General features: G+C 38.2%; 1 protein-coding gene across 1 annotated transcript in view; it reads left to right on the top strand.

Annotated features, from left to right (window-relative positions):
• CDH4 (cadherin 4) overlaps positions 1-16,602 on the top strand; it is a 1,168,514-nt gene that overhangs the window by 847,669 nt on the left and 304,243 nt on the right. The window lies entirely within an intron of this gene.

The following is a 16,602-nucleotide window of genomic DNA, read 5'->3' as shown; positions in this document are numbered from 1 at the left end:
ATTTTTACTAGGTCATTAAAAGGAAAACTGATAAAGAAAAGAAAGTACAATCCAAGACACCTGTAGTTCAAGGGCTCTTCCAAGATTTCTTGCCTAAAAAAAAAAAAGAGATATGTGAACTCATTGTATCAGTCAATGAACCTTCCAGTCCCCCTGCTTAACCTTGTGGTTAGTCTGTAAAATTATCTAAATCAACACAGACAAAGGGATGGAACACCACATGTCTGGTTATGTGGAGAACCAGATAATTATAGACAATCCATCTCAAATCAATTTGAATCAATAAGTATTTATTAAACACCTACATCATGCAAAGAACTGAGAGCTAGGTATGCAAAGTCAAAAATGAAGCAATCCCTACCCTCAAGGAGCATCCGTTCTACTGGAAAGATACAACTGGTAAGCAGACAGGTAAACACAGAATACGTACAAAGTTCTAGGTCATGCTAATAGGAAGTAGACTAACAAGACTGAGAGTATCTGAAAGGGACAACCAAAAAAAAATCAAGGACTTCACATCCATGGCACATGAGGATTAGTTTAAGCAGGGATGCTTGACACAGAGAAGGGAAGACTCAAGATGGATAAAATGGCTTTTCTCAAGTACTTGAAAGTCTGTCAAGTTGAAGAGAAATTAGACTATATTTTTAAAGCCTTTCCCAGTATTGATTATGCCTATCTTTCTAATATTCTTACATTTTACTCCTCTCCATGTACTCTATAGTACAGCCTTCTTGCTATTACTTGTACATGATATTCTGTTTCCTGTATTTGTCTTTTCACCATGCCTGGAATCCTCTCCCTCTTCGCCGTCACTTACTCACTTCCCTGATCTTCTTTGTTGCCGAAGAAGACCATGCCATCAGAGAAATAATGACATGACTTGCACTGGACTTTGTTTTGAGTGAGGGAGGGCTGTGCAGGTCACCAGCCTCCTTCTCCTCCAGAGCCATCTGAATCCAGTGACCAGATATTCATCAGGATGACTGGAGATGACCCAAGATGCACTGGGAGACCTTGGGCCCTTTAGGCCAAGGTCTTTGCAGGAACACACCTAGGGTGAGGCAACGTCCATTCATTGATTAGATCTGTTTAAGAAGTAGTCAGGGCATGGCCCCTTTAATGAGGCCAAGAAAAAGAAAGACCTCAGGCTGGGAGGGAAACAGTAACAGTTATTACTGATAATCACTCTAAAGCTAGGAGGGTCCAGAAGAGTCCTTAGGCAGGGGCCCATTGGCATCCCAGCTTCAGAGTGCAGTAGGTTTAAGGTTTTAGGAAAGGACAGGACAGGGAAAAGAAAGGGAAGGGAAGGGAGAGGGAAAGGGAAAGGAAGAGGAAGGGAAGGAGAAGGGAAGGGAAAGGGAAGGGATGGGAAGGGAAGGAATGGAAAGGAAGGAGAAGGAAAGGAAAGGAAAGGGAAGGGATGGGAAGAGAAGGGGAAAAGAAGAGGAAAGGAAAGGAAATTAAATGAAAGGAAATGAAAGGAAACAAAACAAAAGGAAAGAAAAGGAAATGAAAGGAAAGGAGCCTGGAAAACTCAAGTCAACTGGGCATCCAAATTTACCTTCCTTTGGAGAGGTGAAGGAAGGGGAGGGGGAGGCAGACAGGAGAGGAGGAGTTGAGTTACCCAGCTAGCTGGGTCCCCATTCAGCCAGCTGCATCTATTCACTGGGTCCCTGATTTCCTTTAAGCCTCAGCTCAAATACCATCTGAAATAGGAGATCTTTTCTGCTTCACCCTACTGCTAGTGCCTTTCCTTGGGAATTATCTCCCATCTATTCTGCATAATATATGTCTTGTATGTAGATAATTGTTGTCATGTCAGCTTCCCCAGTATAATGCGAACTCTTTGAGGGGAGGGATGATATATTTGCCTTTCTTTGTATTCCCAGAATTTAGCACTTAATAAATGTTTGTTGACTAATTGATTAACTTTATCTCTTTCATACTCAGAAATCAGAATCAGGAACAGTAGCTGGGGGTTGCAAAAAGGCAAAAATGCAAGTTCCATGTATCTATCTATCTATCCATCCATCCATCCATCCATCCATCCATCAATCAGATTTCTGTCTTCTATCTTCTCTCCTCTACCTTCTGTTGTCTACCCATGCTATATGACATCCATCGTATACATGTGAAATTCATGTATATGTACACATATACACATATCAAACAAAGAATCTTGAATGTGAAGAAAATTTTCCTGAATAATTGGAGCTGTCTAATCATGGAATAAACTACCTCAAGAGGCAGAGTACTTTCACTGGAAGTCTTTAAGAAGAAGCTGAATAATTCATTATTGAATATGGTGTAATAGGGATTCCTTTTCTGGAACGGGGTGGACTAGATGGTCTTTGAGGTCACTTCTAATTCTGAAATTCTGTGATTCCATGATTTTGGGGAGAGAGAGTGTTAACAATTATGGAAATCAGGAAAGACTTCATGTAGGAGGTGCCTCCTGAACTGAACTTTGAAAGGAGCTAGGGATTCTAAAAGTCTGAAGTGAAAAGGCACAAGGAAGTGATGCAAGTTTGTCCTTTGCCAAGGCGTAGTATAAATTATATGAATTCCTTGAAAATCCTTCCTTTTCTTCATTAGGAACAATGCAGATCATGTGGGTCCCCATTTTCTCCCCTGTCTCTCACCATCAGATTAGTCATAGAGGAAGCAAAGGCAAAGGTCCATTTCAGAGGCCAGCAGGGAATTTTCAAATGACTAAGAGATTGGTCAAATCCTCCTCTTATACTTTTCTACCTGTAAGCATTAGAAATTATCCTGGGGGAGAGTCAAATTTAAGAGCAGAAGGCTACTGCTCTCTAAGCAGACATAGCTCAGAGAAAAGAACATTGGATTTAGAGTCAAAATACCTGAGTTTTAATTATAAAACTTCTTGTTACCTTTGATCAGGTCACTTTCTTCTCTGAACTTCAGCTTCCTCATTTATAAAATAAAGAAGTTAGGCTAGATCAGCAATCCTGAGACATTTTCAGGACCCCTTAACACTCTTAAAAATTATTGAGCACCATCAGGTTTTGTTTATATGGATTGTATCTATATTAGAAATTAAAACTTCTTAGTATTATAAAAATTACAAAAAAATAGTTTTGACCTTATAGACCCCCTAAAAGGATCATGGGTCACCCCAGAGATCCTCAGACTAAACTTGGAGAATCACAGGTCTAGAAACTTCTTAAGTTTTCTTCCAATTGGATATCTAATAATCCTGTGATCATGGCAGGATTTCCTTTATAGACTACTCTCCCAACTGAGCCTGGTAAAAATCTCTGTTTTAATCCTTTCCTAGTGGAGAGAGAATCTAATTCAGATCGGTACCTTCTCTGTTACTTGAACTCCTAGAGTAAGTTCAAACCTGTAGTTTGCTGATCCCTCTTCTAGAGAGTTGTTTTGCGCATTGAGAGACATAAGACTTGTATGTGTCAGAGTTGGAACCTGGTTTTAAGGACAGCTTGCTCTCTACTCCATACTGTTATTGTTATCATAATTCTTATTATCTTTTCCCCAAAATGACTTTATATTTTTCCAATTTTTTAAACATTTTTATTAAAAGTTTTGAGTTTCAAATTCCATCCTTCCCTCCCTCCTTCCCTACCTGAGATCAGATATAGGTTATACATGTGCAATTATGTAAATAAAGCATTTCCATATTAGTCATTTTGTACAGGAAGACTGGAATAAAAAAAAATGAAAGAAAGAAAGTGAAAATAACATGCTTCAGTCTGTATTCAATCAATATAAGTTCTTTCTCTGGAGGCAGATAGGACGCTTCATCATCAGTCCTTTGGGATTGTCTTGAATCATTGTATTACTCAGAATGGCTAAGTCATTCACAATTCTTCATTAAACAATACTGCTATTATCAAGTACAACATTCTCCTGGTTCTGTTCACTTCACCATGTGTCAGTTAATGTAGGTCTTTCCAGGTTTTTCTGAAATCGTCCTGCTTGTCATTTCTTATAGCACAATAATATCCCATTACCATCATAAACCACAGCTTGTTTAGCCATTCCCCAAATGATGGGCATCCCTTTAATTTCCAACTCTTAGTTACCACAAAAACTTGCTAGAAATATTTTTGTGTAGATAAGTTCCTTCCCCTTTTTTTGGATGTCTTTATGGTATAGACTTAGCAGTTATATCACTAGATCAAAGGGTATGTACAGTTTTATAGCCCTTTGCACTATAAATGTTTCTTCAGAATGGTTGGATCAGTTCACAACTCTACCAATAATGCATTAGTGTCCCAGTTTTCCCACATCCCCTCCAGCATCTGACATTTTACTTTTTTGTCATATTAGCCACTATTTTTCTAACTCTATAAAATAATTTTTAATAATTTGAGTGGGATGACACTGTTGACTCAACATACACATGAGCAATTAAGTTTTTTCGAGTTGTTTAGATCGGTTAATATGAAATCAGAAGAGCCTTACCTTTACCATGTATGACTCTATCTGCTTCAAATGTGTTTCTTGTAAATAATATATTGTAAAAATATGTTATATTTTAATTTATATTATATTAGAAATAATATATTATAGGATTCTGGTTTTTAATCCATTCTGACTTGTGCTGGGAGTGGAGTTCCTGAGGTGAGGCCCTGCTACACTGTACAGACTGCTCCCTTGCTTAGGACTGCTGATTTGCAGGAGGGTGGGGCCTCACTTGTGTTCTGCTGTGAGCCTGGTTGCTGCTACTCTTGGACCTTGAACCCCTTCCACTCCAGTGAGACCCACTTTTTCTGCCATGCTGGTAAACTGCTTCCCTTCTCTTTGTTCAATTCTGAGGCAGTTTTCTAGTTGTTTGTAGGGCAATTTAGGAGGGCTTCAGAAGGTTCCTTACTCACTCTGCCATCTTGGCACTGGAAGTAATGACTTTATATTTTTAAAAATATATTTTACACATATTTATTTACATATAGAGAAGCAGTGTGCCATCATGGATCAAGACCTTAGAGCCAGGAAGACCTGGATTGAAAACCCTCCTCTGATGCATACTGACTGTGTGACTCTAGGTGATTCTCTGAGACTATATGTTGCAGAGATTGTCCCAGACTGCATTGGTAGAAGGAGTTTCCTTATCCAAGAATTCCCTATACCAATAAAATCATAGTCAGTGTATCCATAGTCCCTACCACAAAACCTGGCACACAAAAGTATTTAATAAATTTTCGTTACATGATTATCAGCGATGTTTCTTCTGATCACATGAACAACTTTGATGATTCCCTACCAACCCCATCATGAGTAGATCACATCAAAATTTTTTTAGATCATTGAAGAGCAGGCATGAGCAAGACATTCCTCTAATTTTTCTTCAAATGTCTTGTCAAGCCCAAGGTCTCCAAACAAGACTGAGAGGGAGAACAGAAATGTAGCAGGACACAGTAGCAGGGTTGTGAAAGAAGGAATTTCAGGAGATGGCTTAAGCCTGTTCATCTGGTTTAAAGCCCTATTTCATAAGTGTGGAATTTTTCCCTGACCTGATGTCCTAATGCCCACAGTTAGTTCCAGAAATCCTTTGTCATGCCACATTTCTTAGTGCCTCACTGTGCCCTTGGTGTCCTCTGAATCAGCTGTTCTTTGGCTCAGGGACCAGGGCACTGGCACAGATAGGGATTTCTGGCTCATACTTCTGGGTACTGCACAGAATCCAGGCACAAATGCAGCTGTGTCTCTGGTGCTGGCCAAACCCAGAGGACCATTTGAGAACCTATTCAAACATCGACCCCTATTGTCTGGGTATAATTACAGATATCTTTAGTAGGACAAAGGAGCCAGCTCAGCCCAGTGTTTGTTTAGGAATAAGTGGCATGTGCCATCTCCTTTGATTGTCCTGGGAACCAATGGCTTTGCCCAGAGCAGTGAGCTATGAAAGCCAGAATTCCCTCAATAAGTTCTTTCTTAGCATCACTCAGCAGTTAACCAAGAAACTTCATGGCCTGGTTCCTGGTATCCAATTTAGTAAGATGCTACCCTCTCTTCCACCCCAGTATAGACCTCCTCTCCATTTTTTACCTCCCCAAATGACGAGGACGTTTTCTACAGGAACAAAAGTGAAGTCATGGTTGGATTCTCTGAGTTAGAGCCTACGAGTGCTATTTGAAGGTCACTCTAGATTGGATTTTCACTTGTAGACCAAGAGAAATAAAACACTTCTTAAAAACTGTTCCTTCCTTAAAGAAAAACACACACACACACACACATGCGCACACACACACATACACATGCACAGCCAAAAACTCAACACCAATGACTAGACTGTCATCACAACTTCTCTTTCCTGAAATTTCCTGTATATTTATTATAAACAATAGGACTTTTGTTAAACATAGAAATAGTCATTAATGAATTATCTAGGAGTTAGATTCTTCATTATACTTGTAACCATTATATCCAAGACATCCACAGGGATCACTTACCTTTCAGTAGGTCAAATTCCTATTGGTTCAGTTTCCCTTCCTTGAAACTTGGAGAACTCTCCATATGACTTCTCAGGGATTTCACACTTAAGCACAGTGGACACAAAATACTAAATGAAGATATCTTCTATATTAAAAAAAAACCAATCAATAGGATATAAAGTCAATATGGAGTCTGACATCCTCTTTCAATATCCCCCTCCCTATGTACTCCTTGTTCCTAAAAATTCTCCCTCATTTAAAGACATCTTCATAAACCTGAATCATGTTAAATGTGTTTTCAGCTAAATCCTAAAGGGTCCCTTTTCTCTTATCACCAAAGCACTAAGTACTTAATCTACTTACTGCTCCTTACTGGTCAGATTGTCCTACCCAGATATGAAACTCATTGTGGGACTATAGGCAAATCGCTTAACCTCTCTGACATTCAGTTTCTTTATCTGTACACTGGAGTTAATAATATTTGCATTACTTCACAGGGCTCTTTTGTGGAAAGTATTTTGTGAGCCTTAATGTACCATTGAAATGTGATTTATTGTCAGATGGTGACCAGAGAAGTGAGTGAAGACAGAATTGCATAGTGGATAGAGTACTGAACTTGCGAAGGTAGTAGTTGTGTTATTGAAAATTGGGTTGATTTAAAATCAGAGGAACTGGGTTCTCATCCCACCTTTGCTGTTTACTACCTGTGCAACTTTCAACAATTCACTCTGTGGACTTCAGTTTCTTTACCTTTAAAATAAAATAGCTGGACTTGATGACCTCCGAGATCCTTTCCTAAATTTATTATTCTGATTCAGAAAGAGCTATAGTCAAATCCCCTATCTGACATTTAATAACTATGTGATCTTTGATAAGTCACTTAACATCTCAGAACCTCAAACAACTCATTAAGATGATACAATATAGAAAGGTTGCTATCTGAATTGTAACAGAAATTTCCAAATGGACTAAAACCTGGCTCTTCAATGTACTGCCCAATGCGTCTTTCCATCTCTGATGTCCTTCTGTCTTCTCTAGCATAGAGTAGGACACCTCCATCCCCAAAGGGGAGCAGCTTTCCTGTTGCTGCCAAGTCAGCTCCTCTGTTTACCCTCCATGAAGCACAGCTAGCTTAGGGTCACACACTCAAGCACAAAGAGACAGAGACAGGAAACACAAACAAAAGGAAAAGCTACAAAAACACATAGAAACTGAAGGGAAATAGCCCAAACTTTTCTAAAGTTAGAAAAGTCTAAAATTATTTTGGTGCACTTAAGTCATTTTCCTAAAGGACAGGATGACTTTCTTAATATTTGTGGATGTTCAATGTAAGTGAAACACCTGCCTGGCAGGGATTACTGTATCTGACACCCACAAGAATTGTTCACAAAGTTTGCCAGTTTAGAGGTAAATAAATGTGCTTTCCACCTCAGCACGAACACATTCATGTAAGCTCTTTCATAAATAGACTATACTTCTATGCTGAGTGGATTTCCTATGGTATGGAACAGCTCCAGATTCTACATTAAAATTATTTCAGAGAACAGCATCAATCCAATTAGTCTCTATTGAAGTTTATTGAATTCCCATAGAATGCAAGAGCCTGTGCCAAGTACTGAGAAGGAAAGAAAGGTGGGTGAGTTAAGACATGGTCCTGCCCTCAAAATGCTTATAATATAAATATATCATGTTATGTGCAAATATTTATAGAATCAAGATTTGGAAAGGACCAAATAAATCATCTAGTCCGACTTCCTTTATCACCGAATCATAGATTTAAACCTGGAGAGACTTTAGAAGTCATTGAATTCAACAACTCATTTTATAGATTGGGAAATTGAGGTTAAATGATTTGCTCAAGGTCTCACAAGTTGTTAGGATCAGAGAAACTATTTGAACTCAGGACTTCTGACTCTAAATCCAATGATTTTTCTACTACAGTGCCTTCTTTATATCTAAATTATGCATCTTATTGGAAAATTGTAAGGAGAGTTAGCTTTTTAGGACAGATACAAAATTTCTAGGGGGAGTTTTATTGTTGTTAAGATTTCAGTTGTATCTGACCATTTGTGACCCCATTTGGGGTTTTCATGTCAAAAATATTGGAGGGGCTTTGCCATTTCCTTCTACATAGGATTCATTTTGTTAAACATTCAAAGGTTAAATGACTGCTCAGAGTCATGTAGCTACAAAGTGTCTGAGGCTAGATTTGGACTCAGGTCTTCCTGACTGCAGGTCCAGTACTCTGTCCACTGAGCCATCAACTGCCTCATAATGGGGAAAAAAGTCCCCCAGTATAACTTTTATTTGCAATAAACATTACTTCTTCACACACCTCCCCCAACCCATGTACTTCCTCTACATGCTTTGGTAGTAGCAGGTTCTGGGATGGAAGAACCTTTTATTTTCCTTGACGTTCAGATTTCTGATCAATTTTCTAAGTGCATTCCTCTCTGCTTTTGTGGTTGTCCCAGAACACAAAGGTCTCCAAAGACGTGTATCTAGTTCTCTCACCTTGGCCAATAGGAACAGCTTGTTGGGAGCTTGATATCTAAATGACTGATATGATTTGAAATGAAAAAAATTACTCCTGACACTTGCAAAGATGAATAAAAGCAAAGACGAAATGATCTCCCCTGGCTACGTGAATTACCTGAACTGATGCTGTGCGAAAAGGCAAAGGAGAATTAAAGCAGGGAGCAGTAAAGCAGGTATCGTTAGAGAGTGAGATGCTTTATCCTGAAGAGATAACATTCCTATCGCTCAGCTCCCTAAGCTCAGTTGCCCAAGTTCTATACATGGGGTGTTTTTTTAGATCATGCTCATTAATTTATTTGGAATTACTCAGCATGAAAACTTAAGAGAAGAAAAGTCTTGATAAGAAATAGAGTAAGCTGGTGCTGAAAAAGAGACGCAGGTCAATGTTAATCCTATTGCAAGCATCCTTAGGAAAAAAATGAATTCTTTAATTCAAAGGTATTATTCATTTGTAACCTTCTTCCTTCTTATTATTGGGAGGGAGGTATTTGATTATGAAATAATGCTGAGGGAGGGCAAAGTGAATTATGGATAATGATTTATTAGAAGGTGAAATTCTGGTTTGGGTTCACCATCTCAAATAGTTTTGGAGTTGAGCACAAGGCCCTTTTAAATGTTGCCATAGTCCACATTCCTAGATATTTGAGGAGGATCTTGCAGCCCTCTGCAATGAAGAGACCTGCAGTCATAACAACAAAAAATATTTATAAAAGGTGTAATTTTCACTATGTACTTTCTTCAATCCTGTAAGGCAGGCTATGACAATAGTGAGGTGTGCCAAATATGGTTCACATTTATAAAGAGCTCTAAAGTTTTAATAAATTTTTTTCTTCACAGCAGTCATGTGAGATAGGCAGGTACTTAATAATGTCCCCATTTTATAGATAGGGAAACTGAGAGTCACAAAGGGGAAATGAGTTGTCCAAGATGAAGAATGTTTGTAAGTAACAAAGCTTGATCACAAGATCATAGATATAAACCTTGAAGGGAACTCAGAAATCATCCAAGCCCAAGTGTCTTGACTCCAAAGCTAGCTTTCTTTTCCAGGATACCATGCTGTATCTCAATTCCTCAGCCATACTTCAATTTCTAGAACTTATAAAGAACTTTGCTAAAATATTTATTCAATAACTATTGTGTATATATGTGATATTGTAAATACAAAGCTGAGCATTTAATCCCTATGTGGAATTTATACTCTAAGGAACCAAAATTCACACATAGACTTCAGTAAGAATCCAGACACTATCTGATTAAGTGTTCAACAGTGGCATAGACAGAAAGTGATGCAGGGATTCAGTATGAAGGGATCATGAAATACTACATGACATAGTAAGAGAAGCATTCCTAGTGGAGGTGAGATGTGCCCTTATATTCTGAGAATGTCAGGAGAGGATGGGTTGAACTAATACTGACAACAATAATTCACTGAGGTTGGACCTGGAACGACTTAACAATGAATGAGTGGGAACATCAATGGAGCTGGCAACATTGCTCAAAACACTTGAGAGAAAATGTGGGATTTGCTCTAATTTACATTGAAATGGTATTGTGAACTATTATTGCCTGTACTGTACAATTTATGAGCACATAAAAACCCTAAGTGGCATTCAGATTGAATATAGGCACAGTTCCTCTATATTAAAAAATTAAAATGTATTATATTCTCCTTTCAAAATAAATGTGTGATGTCTTGGAAAGAGCACTGGCGAGTAGAAAAATTAGGACACTGATGCACTGTTGGTGGAGTTGTGCAGTGGTCCAGCCATTCTGTAGAACAATTTGGAACTGTGCTCAAAGAGCTATAAAACTGACCCAGCAATACCATTACAAGGTCTGTATTAAAAAGGGATGAAATAAAAGGGAAAGAGACCTATTTGTATAAAAATATTTATAGCAGCTCTTTTTGTAGTGGCAAAGAACTGGAAATTGATGGGATGCCCATCAGTTGGGAAGAGGCTGAACAAGTTGTGGCATATGATTGTGATGGGATACTCATGCTATAAAAAATGACAAATAGGGTGGTTAAAAAAACCTGGGAAGTTTTTTTTATGAACTGATGTAAAGTGTAATGAGTAGAACCAGGAGAACATTATACACAGTAACAGCAATATTATATGATGATCAACTGTGAAAGACTTAGCAACTCTGATCAAGAAAGAAAATGATCTATAACAATTCCAAAGAACCCATGATAAAAAATACTCACTTCCAAGAGAGAAAACTGATGGTCTGAGTACACATTGAAGCATATATTTTTACTTTCTTTATTTTCCTTGTTTTGTGTATGTATGTCTTTATTTTGCAACATGACTAAAATAAAAATATGTTTTACATGACTTCACTTGTAAAACTGATATATTGCTTGCCTTCTCAAGGGGGTGAAGGGAAAGAGGGAAAGAATTTGGAACTCAAAAATTTTTTTTTAAAATGAATGTTTTAAAAAAATCATTGTAACTAGGAAATATTTAATGAAAAAGATCTTTTTTTAAAGAAAAAGAGCACTGGTCTTAGATTTGGAAGACTAAAGTTCTAGTTCAAATGTAGTCACTGATTTGTGAGTTCTTGTACTAGTCAACACTGCTAATATTCTGTTTTTGTCTGGCATTTGAATGAAGGGTAGATTTTTGTGGAGAATAAGGCAGGAAGATCTCTTAGTTTTCCCCAATTCTTCCTCCTCTAGCATCCCCCTCCAAACCCTAGAGATCTCTTACAGTTACCTAAAAGAGTGCTGTTAATGGACCAAACCCAAGTAACTCACCTAGAATTATCAATTTCTCAAAAATAAAAAAAAGGCCAGTGTATTTCAAATCTTTGGATGTGAAAAATAAGTTACCAAATCTCGTTGATTCTATGTCTGTTATATCTCTCACCTATCCCCTCCTCTCTTTTTGCCTTATTATCACCCTTTGGGACTACTGTAATAGCCTAAAAGATCTTCCTGCCTTATTCTCCATGAAAATTTACCCTTCATTCAAATACCAGACTAATTTCTTTTGTACAGAGATATGATTTTGTCACTCTCTGATCAAAATCCTTTAATACCTCCCTATTGCCAGTTCATACTCCTTTGCCTGGTATTCAGTACCCCTCACCATCTGGCACCACCTTATATTTATAGCCTTTTCTCATATTACTCTTCTCTACTTATTCTAGAATTCAGACAGATTGCGTTATTTGACTGTTACCTCTATATTTATGCCCTCTTCCATGCTACTTTCGGTCCTTCGGTCATATTGTTTCTGTGCCTGTAATAGCCTTCCTTATTTAATCCCTGCCTACCCTTTAAAACTCTAGCTAAATACCACTTAGCGCATAGAGCCTTCTTTTGATGCCCCATACTGTCTCTGCCCTTAGGAATAGCCTTTCTCCTCTTGGATCAATCTCACATAGTTCCTTGTTTACATTGTGCTTCTGCATGCATCCAATATTGTCTTGTTCTAGACTTGTATATGTGTGTATGCATACTGCATATATTTGCACATCCTCTTTCCCTATTATCCTGTAAGCTTTATGAAGGTAAGGGCCATCCCTGTCTAAACTTTGTATTTCCCTAAATGGCTAAATTCCCTAAATCTCTGCAGTGAATGCTTTTTTTCTCATTTGAATTGAATAAATTATGGAACTAGAATTCATAGAAGATACATCACAAGGTAGCATCTGTAAATTGAGAATTTATTTATTAACACTAATCCCAAAGATTCAAGAACCTATGCTCTGTGTGTGTGTGTGTGTGTGTGTGTGTGTGTGTGTACTCACACACAAACCCCTACATAAATAGCTGTCATACCGTCTCTGGGTCTTATTGCACTTTGCTGTTATGTTATGGAGAGAGAGACAGAGATAGAGAGATAGAGAGATGGAGAAAAGGAGGGAGGGAGGGAAACAGAAGGAGAAGGAGACAGGAAGAGACAGAGAAAGGGACAGAGAGAGAGAGGGAGAGAAAACTTAGCTAGGGTAGCAATGACATACAAAAAAGAAACATCTCAGAACACATTGTTTCTAGAACCAGTGAGAGTGAAGAGACAGCCTGTTTTGGTAGAATCCAAGAAAGAAAACAGGAAGGAGATGATGATCAAGAACTGCGCTTTGGAGAAAGAAAAGGAAAAAAGTAGAATGATGCAGCCAGTTGATGAAGGTGTGTGGGAAAGAAGAATAGAAAATGTTCAATTCAGATTAAATGCCTGGTGCAAAGAAGGAAAGGTCAAGAGATCTCACTGCTTAGGGCCAGTAGTCACTAGACTTGGAGGAGAAGGAGGAAGAGGAAGAGGAGAAAGAAGAAGAGGAGGAGAGAGAGAGAGAGAGAGAGAGAGAGAGAGAGAGAGAGAGAGAGAGAGAGAGAGAGAGAGCGCTTCACATCATCACATTGTGGAGTTGGTAAAGACCTGATGTGCCAGGGAAGTATTGGCCTCCTTTGACAGGACTAGTATCCTGACATTATGTCAGAGCCTGAAAACCTTCGAGCTTGTGTGGTGGTTGAGCTGTCTCCTTTCATTACAATTCTGGATGACTTGAAAACTCCTGCATCTGACATGTACATCTTGAAACATGCTTGCTGTCAAAGTCAGAAGTTGTCCCTAGAAAAGGGCAGCCTCATGTCAGAAATGCCCTTGAAGGAGATCTTCTACCAGTGGTATAAACTATTTTCCCAGGGTGTCCCTCCAGAAACCCTCCAGAAGCACAGAGGCATAAAAATGTCATTTTACCTAGAAGCGCTTGCCTTTCCACAAGGGATTAAAAGAATCCATTTACTATTTGGACTTACTGTTGACATTTGGTAAGCCCTTGGGAGAGGCAGGATAGGAAGTCATTGATGAAAGGATTCTTCCTTTCCTATTGACCTGGAGAGAGGCAACTGGAGCAATGGGATGGACTCCGACTTTAATTCTCTTTTTGCCATGATCTCAAGATATTTGCACTTGTCCAAATCTTTGGGAGTATCATAGTCTATGCCTGGAATATCCTCCTTCCTGTTCAGTGAGATCCTACCCATTCTTCAAGACTCAGCTAAAATGACTCCTTCTCCCTCATCCCTTCCTAACCCAAGTTGATAATAAGTTTCGAACACAATAGTTCCTAGAAGGGGGAGGATTTCATGAAACTGAATTACTCCACTGAGCACTGGAGATACAAATATAAAAGTAAGATAGCCCTCACCCTCAAGGTACTTACATCTAATGGAGACGATACATATAAAGCAATGTTACAGTCTGGGAAGTCAGGCGGATAATGAAGGGAACACAGGAAAATGAAATGACATTTTCCAAAAGCAATTGTAGTATTGATTTGGTTGTGAGAGGTATATATATCCTGTCTTCACCTTTGCCTTTTAAACCAGGAGTCAGCAAATAATGGTAGGAGGCCAAACTTGGGCTTCTTGTCTGTTTTTGTAGGGCCAGGGAGCTAAGAATGGTTTTTACCATTTTATATACAATTTTATTGTACAGTAATTTTTTTATTTAAAAAGATAAAAACCATTCTTAGCTCCCTGGCCCTACAAAAATAGATAGGGACCAGATTTGACTGTGAGTTTAGTTTACCTACTTTTTTAACTCCTTTCCACTTTAAAGCCCAATTCAAATTCTATCTCCTCCATGAAACCCTCCAGGCCTAATCAGTAACAATTTTCTTCCTTCAAACTTCATTTTGCTTTGTATATTTAATTCATTTAACATCTATTACTTTGTAACATTGTAATTATCTGTATACTTTGTCTTATTTTATTAGAATAGTAGAGTAACTCGTGTTTAATCTGTAAACTTGTATGTCTACCTAGTGCCTAAGATTGCCGAGCACACAGTGAGTACTTTGTAAATGTTTGTTGAATTTTTGTCACTCTTGTTGAAAGAGGATCACTCGTGTTCTCAGTTCTATGACCAATTAGCCACATAAGGACTTTAAAAAAAACATTTAGGCTTCCTATTAAAAGTTTATATGAGTAATTCTTAATTATTTGAATCCTAGGAGGAAAGGCTCAAGTAATTGAAACAACAGATAAGCCAACATTTATTTACTTTTTATCTGGATTGCATTATGCAGCTTGTTTGTGTATATTTTCTAATCTATCTTCTTGAATATGTATGGATTAGACTGACATTTAAATTATTTGTATTCCTTTATCAGCTCTGATTTGGAAGCAAATAGAGAGATATTCTAGGCAGAAAAGTCAACTGTTGTATCAAAGGGGCTAGAAGTCATCCTTGAGGGTAACTAGGAGATGAAATAGATAAATATCTGGAGTTAGGAAGACTCATCTTCCTGAGTTCAAATGTGTCCTCAGACAATAGCTGTGTGACCCTAGGCAAGTAACTTAATCCTATTTCCCTCAATTTCCTTATCTGTAAAATGAACTGGGAAGGAAATGGCAAATAACTCCAGTATCTTTGCCAAGAAAATCCCAAATGGGATCCTGAAGAGTAAGACATGACTGCAAAATAACACCAAAGTCCCCCATACAGTGAATCATCTGCCCACATGAGACACCAAGAGTTAGAGATTAAGGAGATGAGGTTTTTTTTAATTAAATAAAATTGGCAAACATTGATTGAGAACCTACTGTTACCCATTTCTGTCTTAAATAGTGGGCAGAGCTGGGACTGGGGAAGAGATGGTCACAGTGACAATTTTTAAGAGTTTTTTTTTTTAACAAATGCAAATATTTTTAATACAAGAATATTCTGCTCTTACAGCACATAAATAGTTATTTTTTGATATCAGTATGTGTTGCCATGGAGGTGCAAGACTCTACAACGGACATTCAAGGAATGAAATTTTCAAAATTTGTCCGAAGCCTATCAATCAACGCCTTATCTGGCTGTAAGGGATATAAAGATGTCTAAGATAGGTCCATGTGTACCCCAAGGCCTTATATTCTAGTAAAGGCATTAAGATTTAAATACATATAAGTTAAATAGCAAAAGTTCTAAATGACAGTTTAAGAGAACCAGAAGGATAGGGATTGGACCTGTGCTTCGTGCATATAAGAAACAACCATGTGAGGAAGCTACTTCTATCAATGCAGAGCAGCATCTTCTCTGCAATTTAGAATCTTAGTGAGCACCCTAAAAACATTGAGAGGTTAAAAAAAGCTTTCCTAAGGTCACACAGCTAATGAGTCAAAGATAAGACTTGAAGAGCAGTCTTCCTGGCTCTGAGGATAGCTCTCTGACTACTATGCCATGCTGTCTCTCAAAGACAATAGAAGTGATTTTCTGGACCATAATCATATCATCAGGAACCTACACATGCAATTGATGATGTGGTATTTCCCATAGGCTTCATTATATTTATTAAAAAAAGTCATAAGATCTCAGTATTGGAAGGGACCTGCAAGTCCAACCCATAACTGAATAGTAATTCTGTCTGCAAGAACCCCAGCAAATACCAATCCAACTCCTGCTTGACAGCTCCTATTGAAGGGGAATTCATTATCTCCCAAGCCAGTCTATTTTGACTTTAGGTAACTCTAATTGTTAGTAAATCTTTCCTTGCATCAAGCCATAAATCTGTCCCCTTCTAGTCCCTAGCCCTTAATCCTAGTTCCTCTTCTAAGGCTAGCAAGCCCATCCAATCATCTTCTGAGTGAGAGTCCTTCAAAAATCTAAAATCGTCTCTCTTCACTGTCACCTGCCACCCCCAAAAA

This window comes from Notamacropus eugenii, chromosome 1, assembly GCF_028372415.1.
Source record: "Notamacropus eugenii isolate mMacEug1 chromosome 1, mMacEug1.pri_v2, whole genome shotgun sequence".
NCBI lineage: Eukaryota > Metazoa > Chordata > Mammalia > Diprotodontia > Macropodidae > Notamacropus > Notamacropus eugenii.
This window is presented reverse-complemented; position numbering and strand designations above follow the sequence as displayed.